Source organism: Nomia melanderi, chromosome 9, assembly GCF_051020985.1.
Source record: "Nomia melanderi isolate GNS246 chromosome 9, iyNomMela1, whole genome shotgun sequence".
NCBI lineage: Eukaryota > Metazoa > Arthropoda > Insecta > Hymenoptera > Halictidae > Nomia > Nomia melanderi.
The window spans coordinates 14,029,836-14,044,745 of record NC_135007.1 but is presented as its reverse complement, the minus strand read 5'-3'; the positions used below and the strand labels follow the sequence as shown (position 1 = coordinate 14,044,745).

General features: G+C 52.6%; 1 protein-coding gene across 14 annotated transcripts in view; it reads right to left on the bottom strand.

The window, feature by feature from the left end:
- The window catches only part of LOC116433709 (protein turtle), a 235,762-nt gene that overhangs the window by 112,282 nt on the left and 108,570 nt on the right, over positions 1-14,910 (bottom strand). Inside the window, exon 1 of one of the 14 annotated variants that reach the window (XM_076370877.1) lies at positions 3,416-3,616. The exons of the other annotated variants lie outside the window; for them this stretch is intronic. The gene's annotated coding sequence lies outside the window, so the exon portion shown is untranslated. Of the gene's footprint in view, positions 1-3,415; positions 3,617-14,910 lie in introns of those variants that run through there. 14 annotated transcript variants of the gene reach the window in all.

Genomic DNA, 14,910 nt, shown 5'->3' with positions numbered 1-14,910 from the left:
GCGAAATCACTCGCCGCGGAACATTCCCGAGACGATCCGCTTTCGTCCGGTTCCGTCGAATTCGCGGAACCGTCGGAGCGCGCGGAATTCGCGGCATCGTTCTCGTTCGACGGCGCTGACGCTTCCGGGGCGAACCACGTCGTTCGCTGTCCGATTCGTGGCGAACGTCTGGGGGTTCTGTTGTCACGTGACTCGCGCTTGGCGAAGGGGACGCGTGTTTGTTGGGTGTTTTTCTGATAATCGACGTTTTTCTGGCTCTCCGATTGAAATCGATGATTGCGAGACGTATGTGTGGGGTGACGAGCTGATCTGGTGGCTGATTGACAGGCAGTGGGGGATGAGGGCTGAAGACGGCAGGAGTCGAGAAACAATATCGTGAAAAAAGAGACAGTAGACAGACAGAAAGAAGGAAGATGTCAGAGTCGAGTTGCGAGTTTTGTACAATTATGTTTGAGTTTCATTAACAGTAAAACTATCAGATCAAAATGAAGCATTCCTGGGTTCTTCATGTTAGAATTGCTAGAAAGACCACAGATGTTTCTCTGAGAAGTTGTTAACCAGTTAACTGTTTTTTGACGAGTATACACGTCGTAATGCTTGACACGATGCTAATTCTTTCAGCGATGAATTCTTTATTCTCTCACAGAATGTAATTCTTTGTTTCGCTTTGATCTTTCATTAACCCTTTGCGCTCGAGGGGTGACTCTTAATCACCACTTTCATACAGTGAAGCTATAAAATTTGATATTTAATATTATACCTCGTATAATGCACCAATTAGGAAATATTGAAATAAAATAGCGTTGTTCATCGATGTACGTGCGATTCCTCTTCGAGTTAGTTTCACAAAATATCGTCTTTATCTCGTCAGAAAATGTTCGAATATTTCTAGTGGAAAACTTCCGAGTGCAAAGGGTTAAACTTTGTATAATGCATCAATGCACGAAATATTAAAAGAAAATAGTTCTCTTCCTCAGTGCATGTGAGATTTCTTAATTCAATCGAAGAAAATGTCATCTGTATCTCATCGAAAAATGTTCGAACATTTCTAGTGAAAAACTTCGAATGCAAAGGGTTAAAATATACTCTATGCATTCGTGCGTTCGACGACACGCTCCATTTTTCGATTTTACAGTTCGCGGAACGAGAGGTTTTTCCAACTAAGTTCCACGGTTAACTGGTTAAGGAAATCGGTTTAGCGATACGCGAAGTGAAACACAGATCAATTAAATATCTGAATAGATGCACTCTTGAAGCTTCCACAGAGGAGTTTCAAAAAGTCCATGGAACTGCACGGTAGTTCCAGTGTTAATAAAGAATAGATACAGCGTTGGCTCCCTTGAACGTTGAATCTCTACATACATCATCCTAGATAGTTTTTACCGAGTGTTTCACCGGCGCATCGTAGCCAGCGCCAGCGGTAAAATAAAGACGAAAACTGCAGCAACGCATCATTCACAAGCGCAGTCAACAATTCAGTATCACCGGCGAACGTAAATTCGCCGCCGGCTCGAAGAGCGCCGTTGTTCCTCGTAACGCGACGCTCCGCGACGAGGCGACCAACAGGAAAAGTGGAAGACGGCTGGACGATAATGGCGATTTATCGGCGCGCGAAGTTCCGGCGTAGTCGCGGCGGAGTCGACGTCCATTGCTCCGTCGAAAATCCACGCTGAAGAATTTCGTCCGAGAGGATAATCCCTCGTCAGGGAGCCGACGATTCGAAACGCGTTACGGGCATCGACGCCGACGGTACGACCGCGGATTAACAAGAAACGGCGTCGCGGAACCAGCGAGCGGAAGGGTGAACGGAGGAAAGAAGTCGACGGAGAGTGAACCCGGAAACGCGAAGGAGCGGGATCGCGGACGAGAACTCGTCTCGACGTAGGGAAAAAAGAACGGAGGCGCGAAAAGCGAGGCTGTCGGGACGTCGGGGACTTTTGTCGTCGCTTTGGCGCTCTTATTCAATCTCGTTTGGACTAATACCGGAAGGCGAGGCAGAAACAGCGACCGCGGGCCGGAAGGGCGAGCGGGAACGCGAGTTTCCTCTGTCGGGAAGACCTGCCCACCTTCCTTCTTAATTACCGAGCTGGCTCGTACATTCGTTTCGCGGCTCGGGGGCCGGTCGCAACACTTCTTCCCCGCGTTGCCTCTTCAGCCCTCGGCCGACACCTCCGCCCCCGTCTGGCCCGCTCTCCGAGGGAAGCCGGAAGCGCGAGAGCGTCGGCGAACAAGTGGCGAAGGCGTTCCGCCGCGCTACCGTTCCTCGAGGATTTTGGCAACGCGGAACGTTTCTCGCGCGAACGACCACGCCTTCGTCTCGGCCGCCGCCGCCGCCGCCGGCGTCGGAAACGTCGCACGCCCCCGGCAGAAATTCGAGAAACGAGCGCCGATCGCCTCGCGAGCGGATCGAAAGGTGGGCGGACGTCGCCCGCGTGCTCGCGACGTTCGAGGTGAGTACGCGTGCCAAATTTCCTTCGCGGCGATTAACCGACCCGCCTCGAGAGCCCTCCGGAAAGTTTCCTCGATCGATCACGAGACGCGACGCGTCGGCGGGAACTCGCGACGCGCTGGAATGGGTCGTTCGCCGCGGAATCATCGCGACGTTATTAACGCATCGGCCGCGATCGCGGTGTGCGGCGGGGTGCGGAAGAATGGATGGTGTTTTTGTGGTGAATGGAATTTTTAGCGTAGGTTAAGGTATTTTTAAGAAGAATGTAAGAATGAGCGTGAGGGCAGGCTGTAAAACGGCCGAGGAAAGTGACCTGCGCAACGCGGTGCACCCAAGATTTGGCTTTAATATGATATGGACATAATATTTAACTCGAGAAACAAAGTGTTCAACAATGATGACAACATTATATTTTGAAATGTATTTCTATGTCTGCGACTTAGTCTTCGAAATATGAACATTTTATCTCGTCGAAATGTCGACATTCGTCGGCAAAGGGTTAACCCTTTGCACTCGAGAGGTGCCTCTGTACATTGCATCAATTTGAGAAATATTGAAATAAAATAGCTTCGTTCCTCGTACGTGTGATTTCTCTTCGAGTTAGTTTCATAAATTGTCTTTATCCCATTAGGAAATCGGAATATTTCTAGTGAAAAAGTTCCGAGTGCAAAAGGTTAAGTAAGATAATTCTAGCGGCAGGTATTGTTTCCCAATAGAAAATAAAGCAGTTTATTACAAAAGAACAGAGAAAGAAATCAGCGAGATAGAATATCGCGTGAAAGATACATTTTCCGTATCATAAATCTCAAAATATTTAACGTCCAAAGACAAGGTAAATAATCTAAATTTAATCTCGTTAATTCCTTCATTGTTAAAGTCAGCAGACATTCAAACGAAAACAGTTGATCAGACATCGATATACGAAACTTCAATTTTCATCAGAACGTCGCCATAATGTCCACCCACCGTGCGCTCGAGCCTAGTTTCCCGGTTACACTCCGCGAGATGATTATCCGCCGCGATTCCGATATAAACGTCCGGAAATTTCGACGAGATCGCGCACACAAAACGAAACGAAACGAAACGAAACCTGCTCGGCGGTGTCCCGGAGTTTCCAATTTTCCGCAGCCACGGGTGCAACTTTAATTCGTTCCGTTCGCGGTAGTTCCGCGGCCGGTCCGGTCGGGCGGGCAAGACTAATTCCCCGCGAGACGGCGGAATTCAATGCGCGAACTTGCTCGTCCCGGTTTATTTCTGTTAGCCGCGTGTCTCAGCCCGAGGACTCGATACAATGGCGGCCGCACAATCGCGTCTTTGACGTAATTTCCACTTCTTCGCTGGCGGAAAGACGCCCCTCTATCTCTCTCTCTCCCTCTCTCTCTCTTTCTCTACCTCTTCTTCCCTTCGGCAAGAACGACGAGCGGTGGCTCGAACGTGTCGTCGGACCGGAGTTTCATTGTTGTCTGTTCCGTGTTTCCGGATGCTGGGGGTGCGAAAGGCACCTAGGAAATTACGTTGCACGTCAGGACGCGGTTTCTTGTCGCAGAATGCAGCCGGTTTTACCGACGATCGACAAAGAGGTCGCGCGCCGCGATGAAACGGAGGAACGGAGAGAGAGGCGGGCCCCTTTGACGAGATTCGCGAAATTCACCGTCGACTCGGATAAGTCTCTAACCCGCCGCGCGAAGATTTCCGAATCGAAACGAGTCAGGTTTTACGGGCACACCACGGCCACGCACCGCGACGCTGCGGGAATTACGTGCTCGTAACGTTTCGCTCGTTACACTGTATCGTTACGTAACGAACGACGCGCTCCGTACGGCGGCGGTATCGGGAGGAGAGTTTTTGCCCCGCGATTGATATTATTATACGCCGGCCGGAGGTGGCTTCCATTTATTAGAGCTCCCGGACGAGGGAAATCGGTGCTCGGAATAACAGTCGAGGTGGGAGCAATCTTTAAACAAGCGTCGTAAAACTCGGATGTCCCGGTCTCCCGTGGCCAGTCATAAAACTCATAAAGCCGCGCGCGCGGAAAGGGGATTCGCAGGAAAGAAGCCGGCGCGCTGGTACGGGCTATCGGTTACCGGCAGTTATCTCGCCGGGATAATCGGGAGACGGAAGGAGCGGCTCGCCTGTTACACTCGTTCCTTTCGGGAAGCCCGCGGAGATCGGAAGCGTTCCCGAAGAATCGACGCCGCGCGCCGAGCCGAGCGTATCTCGTCGCATCGCGGCTCTTCCGGCGAACGAGCGCGGATCAACGAAGAACGACAAATAATAACGATAATCCTTCTTCGCGCGAGGGCCGCGATAACGAGGCAGCCGATGCGAGGAGGGATCGCGGAGGTTAACGGGCCTGCGAACGAGATACGGCGGATCGCTGTTATTCCCTCGTCGCCGGGTAAACCGGTCGCGTATCGGGGAACTCGAGGAATCGCGATCTGCGAAGTTCCCGTTCGCCGGGGCGGCGTTGAAGGATTCGCCGCCGCCGCACGAATCGAATGACCGATCGCCGGAAATGCCCGCGATCCTTCTTTCCAGCGGAGTGAGCGGTGGAATCGGTGTCGCGCCGGAAGAGGGATGGAGTCATCGCGGGGGAAGTTCCCCAGGAATCATCGGAACTTCCACGGAGACACGAAACTTCGGCTTAACCATTTGGAAGTCAAATTTTATCGCGAGCTGCGCGCGATGCCGGAGAAAAAAAGGGGAAATAAAGTCGTCGGTCTCGGCGGGCGAGAGCGGAGATGTAAAATGGCTCGAGACGCCGGCGTCGAGAGGCGGAAAACGAGCAAGAAAGAGGAACGGGGGAGGAGGGAACTCGATTTCAGGATCGGGTCCCGGAGATCGATCGCGGAAATCGTTTCCGGATCCCCGAAAACCGACGTCGCGCCCGTCCGAAAATTCGACGACCGTTCGCCGGTGACGCGCGGCTTTCCCAGCCGACATTTTTCTTCCCCGGTTTTTTCCCCGTCCGGCGAAACGCGGATTCAATTTCCACGATGTCGCGGCTCGTGTGTCGATACCGAATTATCGGGCGCGTCCCGACGCCGCGGCGAATCCCGCGCGCAATAATTCATCGGTTGCCAGCCGATCGTCGTCATAATCGTTGCCAGCTGAAAATTCGGATTGATATTAGAGTGTTATCGGGCGGACGCATCGCCGCGCGGCGTGTCACGGTTCGGTTCAATCTGCTCGGACTCGATGCAATTGCATCGCGATTACGCGGCGAGATCGATGATCAGCAGTGATTTCGAGTCGGAAGAACCGGACGATTGAAATGTTCGTCGACGCGGCGATCGTTGAAGGTGTCGAGACGCGTCTTGAACCGTTTCGTCGGGATGCTGCACGCGTACGCTCGCCTATTCCGCGTCTTCCGGGAGTGACGTCTCTAGACAGGCATTCAGCGGTTTCAATTTTCCCCTACAAGTTCCGAAACGAGTCCGAAACTTCTGTCGCGATAGAAACATTACGTTCCTCGTCGCAGCGAAGTCCAGCGGTCACGCGAGCGCGTTCGAATCAGTTCGAAAGACGAACAACTAAATTCCTCCATCGGTTCGGCATTCAAAGTTAACCATGTTTGTCGAGGCTGACGCTAATCGAGCTTCGTTTACCGTAGATGGGCAACCGCAGGTTCCGAGGCGTCGATACCGCGGAGGTTTACGATCGGCGATAATGTTCGCGCGGACGCGATACGGGCTGGCCGGGCGAACGAGCCTGGGAAAGAATTATTTCCGAGCGGAGTCATTTAGATCGCCGCCGGACGTGCCGTCGCGTTAATAATTCAACGACGGAGAGCCGAACGGCGCGGCGGTGGCTGTCGGCCGTGGAAATTCGGGACGTTATGCGACGCCGACGGGAATTATTAACAACGCTAACGCGATCGTCCTCGGAGTGTCGCTTATTCCGGTTACTCGCGGGATCTTCGGCGGGTCGCGACCCCCGGGGTGCGCGTCGCCATATGAAATCAAGCAGACAGCGATCTCGGATACTTCAATAATTCCGCGGCGAGCGCGCAACGCCGTTCAATCTCTCCGACAGACGCGAAGCGTCCGCGGCCGGAGAGCTTTCAACGATCGCTATTCGCCGGAAATGTCTCTTCGGCGGGGAGGTGCGCGAGATCGGCGCGGTTATAGAAATTCCTCGGAGGAGTAACGACTTAATAGAGTTCTCCGACGGAAAACGAGCTGAATCGGTCGCGCACAGCGTTCCGACTGCCATCGCGGCGCGCATAGTTAGCCGAGTTGAAAACTACGATTCCGACGGCGGAGACCGGGGACGGACCGGACGAGTTTCGCAGTGAAGTTTCTTCGACGTGCCTAAGCTCGCTAATCCGGGAACAGTTGGCCGCCATTCGGAATTATTAATCTGTAATCTCGTGAACGCGATCGCCGCGCAGCTTAGGCTTGTCCGGAACAGCCAGCAGCGGAAGTCCGCTCCGTTTTCCGCGCGCCGTGGGATGGATGGGACTTCGAAATGCCAACGGAAAGCCAGACGCACCAGCTGGAACGTCGGGCTGCCACGCATCCGACAAACCATGGTGAAAGAGGGATAGAGAAAGAGAGAGAGAGAGAGAGAGAGGGAGAGAGAGATAATGCGGACGGTACACCTCGAAGTAAATCGAGTTTGGAACGGCGCGCGCTGGGAGTTGACCGGCGAATTCCCCGCGTGCCGCTCTCCCCACGGCACGCATTAAAACAATCTTGTTTCCCCTAGTCCGATACGGAATCATATTAAATTATAAACAGTTATTACGCGCGGCACGGCCCGGCCGACCGGTCAAATTAATAATGCGGTCGCGAGCCCCGCGTAAACTTCGTTAATATTCCATTCGTTAAATCGGATTACACGGGCGACCTGTAATTTCAACGGCGCCCGCCCCGCCCCGCCCGCCAGCTGCCGAATCCGCGTAAAAAACGGCCGGAAGACTCGCCCGGTTTCCCTCTTCGACGCGACAAACACTCGGTCGCGATTAATATGCGACCGGCGCGCGATCCTTTTGTGGGAACTCGGCCTCCGATGAAGCGCGGCCTCCGGCGGAGCGCGGATCGCGTCCGATCGCGCGATTACGCTCGGCCCGTATTATAATCAATCATTATCGCGTATTGTTACGTCGCGTAACAACAGCCGGATACAGAGAATCTCACCGTTGCCGGTCCCGTTGAAACACGACGCGGTCAATCGGTGACTAAAAACAGACGAGTGTTCCCAATTTTCTACATGACTCGGGGCAATTAACGGAGCTCGGCCGCTCGCACGCGTACATCACCGCGTCGATGGATTATCTGATAATAAGGAGATTCCCTGCCGAAATCCACTAATTGCGAAATTCCTATTTACTGTAATGAGTCTGGAAGTCGATGGGAAACGCGATCGCCACGTCGAAAAAACGTTAGAGCGCTCCACGTTCTAATTTCTAACTCTACCGCCACAAATACGTTTTACTGTAGTTTGTAACGTATTATTCAACTTTTCTAATATCGTAGTTTAAATGCATTATACAAACTGAAGTAATACCCTATCGTTGAAACATCCTTAACTTGCCCCGTAATTTCTTCAACTGTGATCGATTTAACTTCGTTACTAATAATTCATTGAAAAAGGAAAATTAGGCATGCTCTATGTCAATCACTGATAACAGGAATAATAGTTCAAATTCAAACCGATTAAACAGCGTTAACATTTGTTAAATTCTATTTGAAATCTTCACGAGTCTAACACGATATTATAGAGCAAGGGGTTAATACCTTAACGCTAAACCTCCCGAGCAATTAATAGACTTGTCAAAATTCCTAACTTCAATAGCATCTATCGAGACCTTAATTAACTCACAATTCACTCCGCGTATCGCTAAATCGATGTCTATAATCATTTCTCATAGAAACACCCATCACCTTAACAATTGCAAAACAAGGAATCAGGAGTTCCCACCTGTCTCGTATTTTAGCATCAGCGAGCAATAAGGAACCTAACGAGTATCAAACACGCATTATTACAGTGCGCCAGAATAAGGGCGGCTCGCGGTGTCCGCGCGGTGTTTAGCCGGCGTTCGATGCACGAAACCGTTGGCCGCAACAGAAACAGGAACGGCGAATAATGTTGCAGCGAGGAATTCGCGGGAGTCCCGGGCAGACTTTCGCACGGGAAACGTTCGAGTATGCTCACGCACACAGAGGCGCGGGCCGAGGTAAACGTATCCCGCTAACGGTAGTATCTTTCAGCCTGCTAGCCTCTTGCCGTACCTTTAATCCGATATCGTATTAACTCGAGCATACCGGGGCGCCTGGGCGTGTGTAGCCAGCGATGGCTTCGTTTCTGCCCGCTCCCGGGGAGTTCCGCAACTTTCCCCGCGGAGCTGCTCTCTCTCTCTCTCTCTCTCTCTCTCTCGCCGGGCAGAAAAAAAAACACATCGCCCGGCAGGTCACGTTTATTATTCGATAATCCGTGTAATCGAAGTTTCCAGCCCGAGGGAAGTCGCGGCGAGAATAGGGGACGCGATTTCCGGCGAACCGCATCGCGGACAGCGGCGCGCTCGGATTCCGGCCAAAGTTCAAGTTTGCGAAGGGAACGTCGGCTCTGATCCGAGTATTTACATTGGCCGAGTTAGATTTCCGAATGGATTATAAAGCCATCGGGTCCGATCCGACTGTATCCACACGCGGGCCGCGTGTAAATTACGAACTGGACCGTCTCCGCGGGCGGTCCCTTAATTATTCGACGGCGGAGGAGCCGATAGCCGAGATTCGGCGAAGTTCGATCGGGAATTTCGAGGGAAGATCAGTTCATCGGCTCGCGAGCCGTGGGGAGGGATTTTAAGGGGAAAGGTGCGCCGCCGATGGGTCGAACAGCGAAACGGCTGCGGAACGTAGCGAGCAACTGGAACGAAAGACACGTGTACGCCGGCAAGAAAATACGAGCGGACTTCTCGCGGAAGTCGTATTATTTTAAGAAGAAAACTCCCCTCGAACAGGCCACTTCGCAGAAACTTTTCTGCCGGTCTCATCCCCGCGCCCCGCCGCCGTGTCGTCGCATCGCCCTGTAATTAGAGAACTTTTGATCCCTGTATCCGGGAGCGAGGTAATGCGAACAAACGTCTGTCGCCGGCAATTTCGCTCGCGGTCGAGCAGAGGCCGGCCGGGAAGACGGACCGTTTCGCGCTCGAGCAGTTTTTAATATTTCCTCGCGGACGACGCGTCGCGTCCTCTCTTCCCCGCGCGGCTGGACGCCGCGCGATAACGCGTCGCGACGTCCGATCCCGTGTACCATTATCAATTCACGGCTTTAATTAATTCGCGCGTCACATGCGTGTAACCGGCGACGTCCCCCTCGTCGCGGAACGATTCTCACGATGTCGAGAATTTTCCCGTAATTACAATCGCCCGGCCGATCGCCGATCGAAAGGGACACCTGGGAGACGCGCCTGTTTTTTCCGCTCGTATCGCGCCGGGAGGTCCGAGAGGAGAATTTCGGCGAACGGCGAACGAAAGGGTCGGTCGAATATTAACCGGTCGCAGTTACGTAACGGCGGAACAGAGCGGCGGCACTCGGCCGCTATCGAGTTTGCCTGACACTCGGTTCCAGGGTTTTCGAGCGGGGCCGGCGGCGCTCGTGCCAGCGGAGTCAGCGGAAAAATTCAATTTTTAATTAATACCGATACAGCCACTTCTGCCCGGGCGAGGCTCGCCGCCCGCTCGCCCGATCCCGTTGTGCCGTAATTACGTAACGTCCGGCGCGGGATTGCGCCGCGCGAATGCAGTCCGCGTCGTTACACGCGACACGAATAGTTTTAACGATTCCGCCCCCGGTGCACACAATTTTTCTCCCCGCCGTCTTCTTCTCGCGCGGATTTTCGGCTGAGCTCGCTGACGCCCGCCCACCCCGGCCACCCTCCGCCAGCCCCGCCGGGCACTATCCTAACCAGTGTCCCCGTGTTCCATGGGAGAGAGGAAAATCCCGGCCGGGCGGGACGTCAAAGAACGTTAATTCGGTGCGTCGCGTCGCGTCGCGTCGAGTCAAAAGGCGATTCAAAGCGTTGCGTCGCGCCGCACTGATTACAGAGAGGATCCCCGGTAATTTGCGGTCGGCCGGGAGTCACCTGTGGGATTCAGAGCCGTCCGCGGACCAGCGATTTCGCGGACGAAGCTCTCCGCTGAAATCCGCTCGGCGACGGTTCAATGGAACGCCGACGCGACGTGTCTCCGGCGACTTTCTTTGCGCGAGACGTAGATATCCCGGCAAAGGTCGGACAATTAGATCGGACATGGGCGGGGTGGGCGGCGCGGCTTCCAATCAAGCTGCCGGAATTGAAAGGGATGCTCGCGTTGGCTGAAAAATGTCCCCGGGAATGACGACACCGTTGCCAACCTCTGATCCGGGGCGTCCCGCGGAACCGGGCGCCCCCTCCCCGTTTAGACTGCGCGTAATTAATAAGGCTTTAACGCGTCGTCAGCTGCACCCGCAATTTTTCATCGCTTCCGGCCGCGCTGGGATGCCGATTCCTCCGCAGCCGTTCGCCCAGCAGACCGAAATGATGGAAGAGGCGCCGATGTTCTTGTTGCCGGGCCGAGGAGGACCGCGCGCGGAGGGCAGGCGGAACGGCCGAGACCTCTAAGATAATTCATTAGCCGGGCGCGGGGCATTGTTGTGATTCATTATCGGCGCTCGCCGGCCAGCCTCGGCTTCCCGGCAATTTATTAGCGGCGAACGAGGATCGATGATTAACGAGAAGGGGACCGTCCCCGTGGCAGGGGGTTAACGGACGTAAACCCGCGGAAATTTGTTTCGGAACGATCGCCTAACGATGTCGTCCACTCCTCCCGCGAATCTTCGTGATCGTCCTTTGTCCGTCCAACCGGCGATCCTTTTCTCTCCGGCTCCTTTGACGAAACGCGCGACGTCGGTCCGCGCGTTTCGCTGCGTCGAGTCGCGCGCACCGCAAGATCGGCCAGAGAAATCGTCAGGATTAAGAGCCGTGGAGGACTCTGAAGGTCCTCGACGCGGCCGGCGTCCCTTGACTACACGCTCCATCGCATCTTCCCGCCGGTCGATACCGATGCTCGTCAGCCACTGTCCTCCACCCTTCTTCCTCACCCTTCCCCGTGGCCGGCTCTCTCCCTTTATAGTCGGCCCTCTGTTCCCCGGGGCTGCTCTCTGCCGGCGAGACTCCGCGCGTTACGTCAGTGGCAGACCGACCTCAAACCTTCCACCTTAACTCGGCGTCGCCGATGTCTTCCTCTCCCGTCGGTTTGCCCGGCCGTGACGTCACGCCGCTGTCCCAGTCTCCGCTCGGTTAAATTCATATCGCCGTGCCGGCACATAATAACACATCGATTATCAATGACCGACGTCATCCGCTACATTTCTCGCTCAGCTGCTTCGGCGCCGTTGCACTCTTTTCGTAGCCAACCGGGACACCTGACGCGATCCTAGCGAACCGTTCCGAACAGTTTCCTGTTTAACGGCGAACCCACCGGACGGGTTAAAACGGTCTGTTCAGGATCTCCTCGTTTAGAATCGTTAAAAATGGAGATTGATTTCTTCGAGATTTACGCGCTGGTTGTTAGAGGACTTGGTGCTCTTGGTAAAAACTATGTAGCTCGATAGTGTGTCTTGTAATCGTAAACTTATATCGGAAAAACAGGACGTCGATTATTTGTGAAATGCAGAGACGCTATAGGGAAAACTCGGAAAAGCTCAGTAGACGCTGATCCTTTCGAACGAATGCCGACACTGCTGAGATCAAACTCTCACATTTGTAATACTAAGTTGCACACAAACAATTTAATCAACAGCAAAAGATCTGTACATTGTTCCTTCCTTCTCCATTAATCGACAGGATCTGCAGTTTTCGTATACAATAACTAATCGTCCGCAAAGGATTAGATAAATCGATTAGCGCGAAGTCAACAGGAATCTCACCGAATATGCACTAATTCCTAGAATAAAACAAACGAAGCAATTCGACAGCTAGACAGTCGCAGCGTTAAACGCCGGAGAATTTCACCCGCGGAATTTCATGCAAATAGACGCGTTCGAAGTACACCTATGGAAGCTGACCGGGCGAAGTGACGTTTTTGCAAGTCAACGACGGGAGTTAGAAGAGTGGCGGCGGAGTTTGAAAATAGTTATCCCGCCGGATTCCGTTTAACCGGGTTCCCCGTTAACGCGCGGGGATCACGGGGCCCGCGATAACGGCACTGCGAGGGAGTTCGCGGGAGAATCGGCCGTAATCAGTCCATCGAAAATCCGGCGGTGTTAACAAGCCGTCGCGAGCAGCGGGCCGGCATTAACATTCCACTTTGAAAGTTCGCCGGGGTAAAAAGACAGGCGGGCCGAGGGCCGACGTCGAAGCGAAGATAACGAGAACGTTTAACATGCAAATACTCGGTACGAAACGGCCGCAAAACAGCGGCGCGGGATCGTACGCCGGGTCAAACTATTACGTGGTCCGGGCGCGGCCGCGGGAGGATCGCGACCGGGAACAACGTCGCCGCGCAAAAACGGTAATGTTACGATGTAGGTCGGTCGCCGGTGGTTCTTGCCTTCCGCTGGAAGCTGCTGGAGATCGTGTGCCCACGCCCGACCGGCGAATCTGGTTTACTGGCTCGAATTCTCACGATCGCGCCGGACAGAAGTCGGGGAATCGAGAAACCGTTGATCGGATACATCGGCGTTACGGGACGGGATCCAGCCGACTAGGACCTATCTTTAGAAGCGAACGTTGGGGTGTCGACGTAAAGATCGAAGTGGATCTTCCTGGACCATTAAACGGATAAGACTTTCGATATTAACTTCGATCCTTCGGACTTCCGCTGCAAATCATCGGATCTGCCCGATTAAGTCGCGCCTGAGCAGCCTGGGTCCATTTATTTCCATACCGGCTCCGTTTACAGAGGCGGCGTGTAATTACTGGACCACTGGGAGCTATCAAAGCATTCCCGTGGACGCGTGCAGCATGACGGCTGAGATGGTTAGCTAGCTAAAGACGCGTATTCGATGATGATTGGGAAGTTGTGCGAGAACAATCGGATCGTTCGATGTTCCAGGTCTTATTCAAGGGCTGAATCGCGTTGTTCAAGCAGTTGAAGCTGAACAGTACGTCGAATACGCATATTGTGGGATTTTCAATGTGTGTACTGTGTGGGAGAGGTGTAATAAGCAATGCTCTCTAGGTTTTAATACACTTTTAACCCTTTGCACTCCAAGAGTTTCCTATCGAAGGTACCCAACACTATGCGATGATATAATTAACATTTCTTGAAACTGGCTTCACGAGTAATGGTACATGAATTGAAGAAAGAGGCTGTTTTATTTTAATATTTCACATATTAATGCGTCACGCGAAACCTAACATTAAATATTATACTGCGTAATTTTTCTGCGCCAAAAATCTTATTATGCGCCATTTTATTTCATTTCCAATTACTCTTTCTCTTGCGCTCACCTTCTCACTCACAGTCTTTAACCCTTTGCGCTCGAGAGGTGACTCTCACCACCTGATTTCATACAGTAAAACTATAGAATTTGATATTTAATATCATACCTTATATAATTCATCAATTTACAAAATATTTCAATAAAATAGCTTTGTTCCTCAATCTTTGTTTCACAAAATATCGTCCTTCTCTCATCAAAAAACGTTCAAATATTTCCAGTGAAAAACTTCCGAGTGCAAAGGGTGAACATTCGATCCTCAAAACACTTCATTCGTACCTCGATCTCTCAAGCTCTCGGTCCTAAACATTCTCAGTCTCTCGATCCCTACGCTCGGTCATTTCACGCTTTTCATTTGCACCCTAATCTCTCGCGTGCCCTACACTCCTTGGTTATAAACATTCTTCATTCGCACCCTAACCCTTAGCATTGAAGATGAAAGAAAGAATGAAACGTTCTTCATTTACACCTTAACCCTTAACCCTCAGCAGTCAGCAGTCAGCCTTAATATTCGACTCTATGGCAACGTCTACATTTTAACAATTTTTTCCATATTCATTTGTAGTACAATCGCACCATTTCAAGGTAACATTCCAGTACTCCCAAATATCCTTAAATAAATAAATAGAGCGTCACATTAAGCTGCAATCGAATGAATCAACGTCGACGTAAACCTCAAAACGAGAAACCAAGAGCACTTCGGTCCGCAAAGGGTTAACCTCTCGCGTGCCCTACAATATCGTTTCGTTCCGTTCAGCGTTCGTATCCCCAGAATCGTCTATTTCGAGAATAACGAACCCATATTCGAACCGATTACCGTGCGCGCGTTTACCCGGGCGTCCAGCGATCCCATCGGTGCACGCCGCTTTATCTCGGCCGGGCCAAGCGCGTTTACGCAGGAGGGTGCGAGGCGAGGGCCGAGGAGCGTTCCGTATCAAACTCCGGCCGGTGTTTGACGTTCAGGAGACAACGCGGGTAGGGCGAGGCGTCGCGTGGCAGAGCAATGAATTTCCGGCTTAAGACGCCCGAACGAT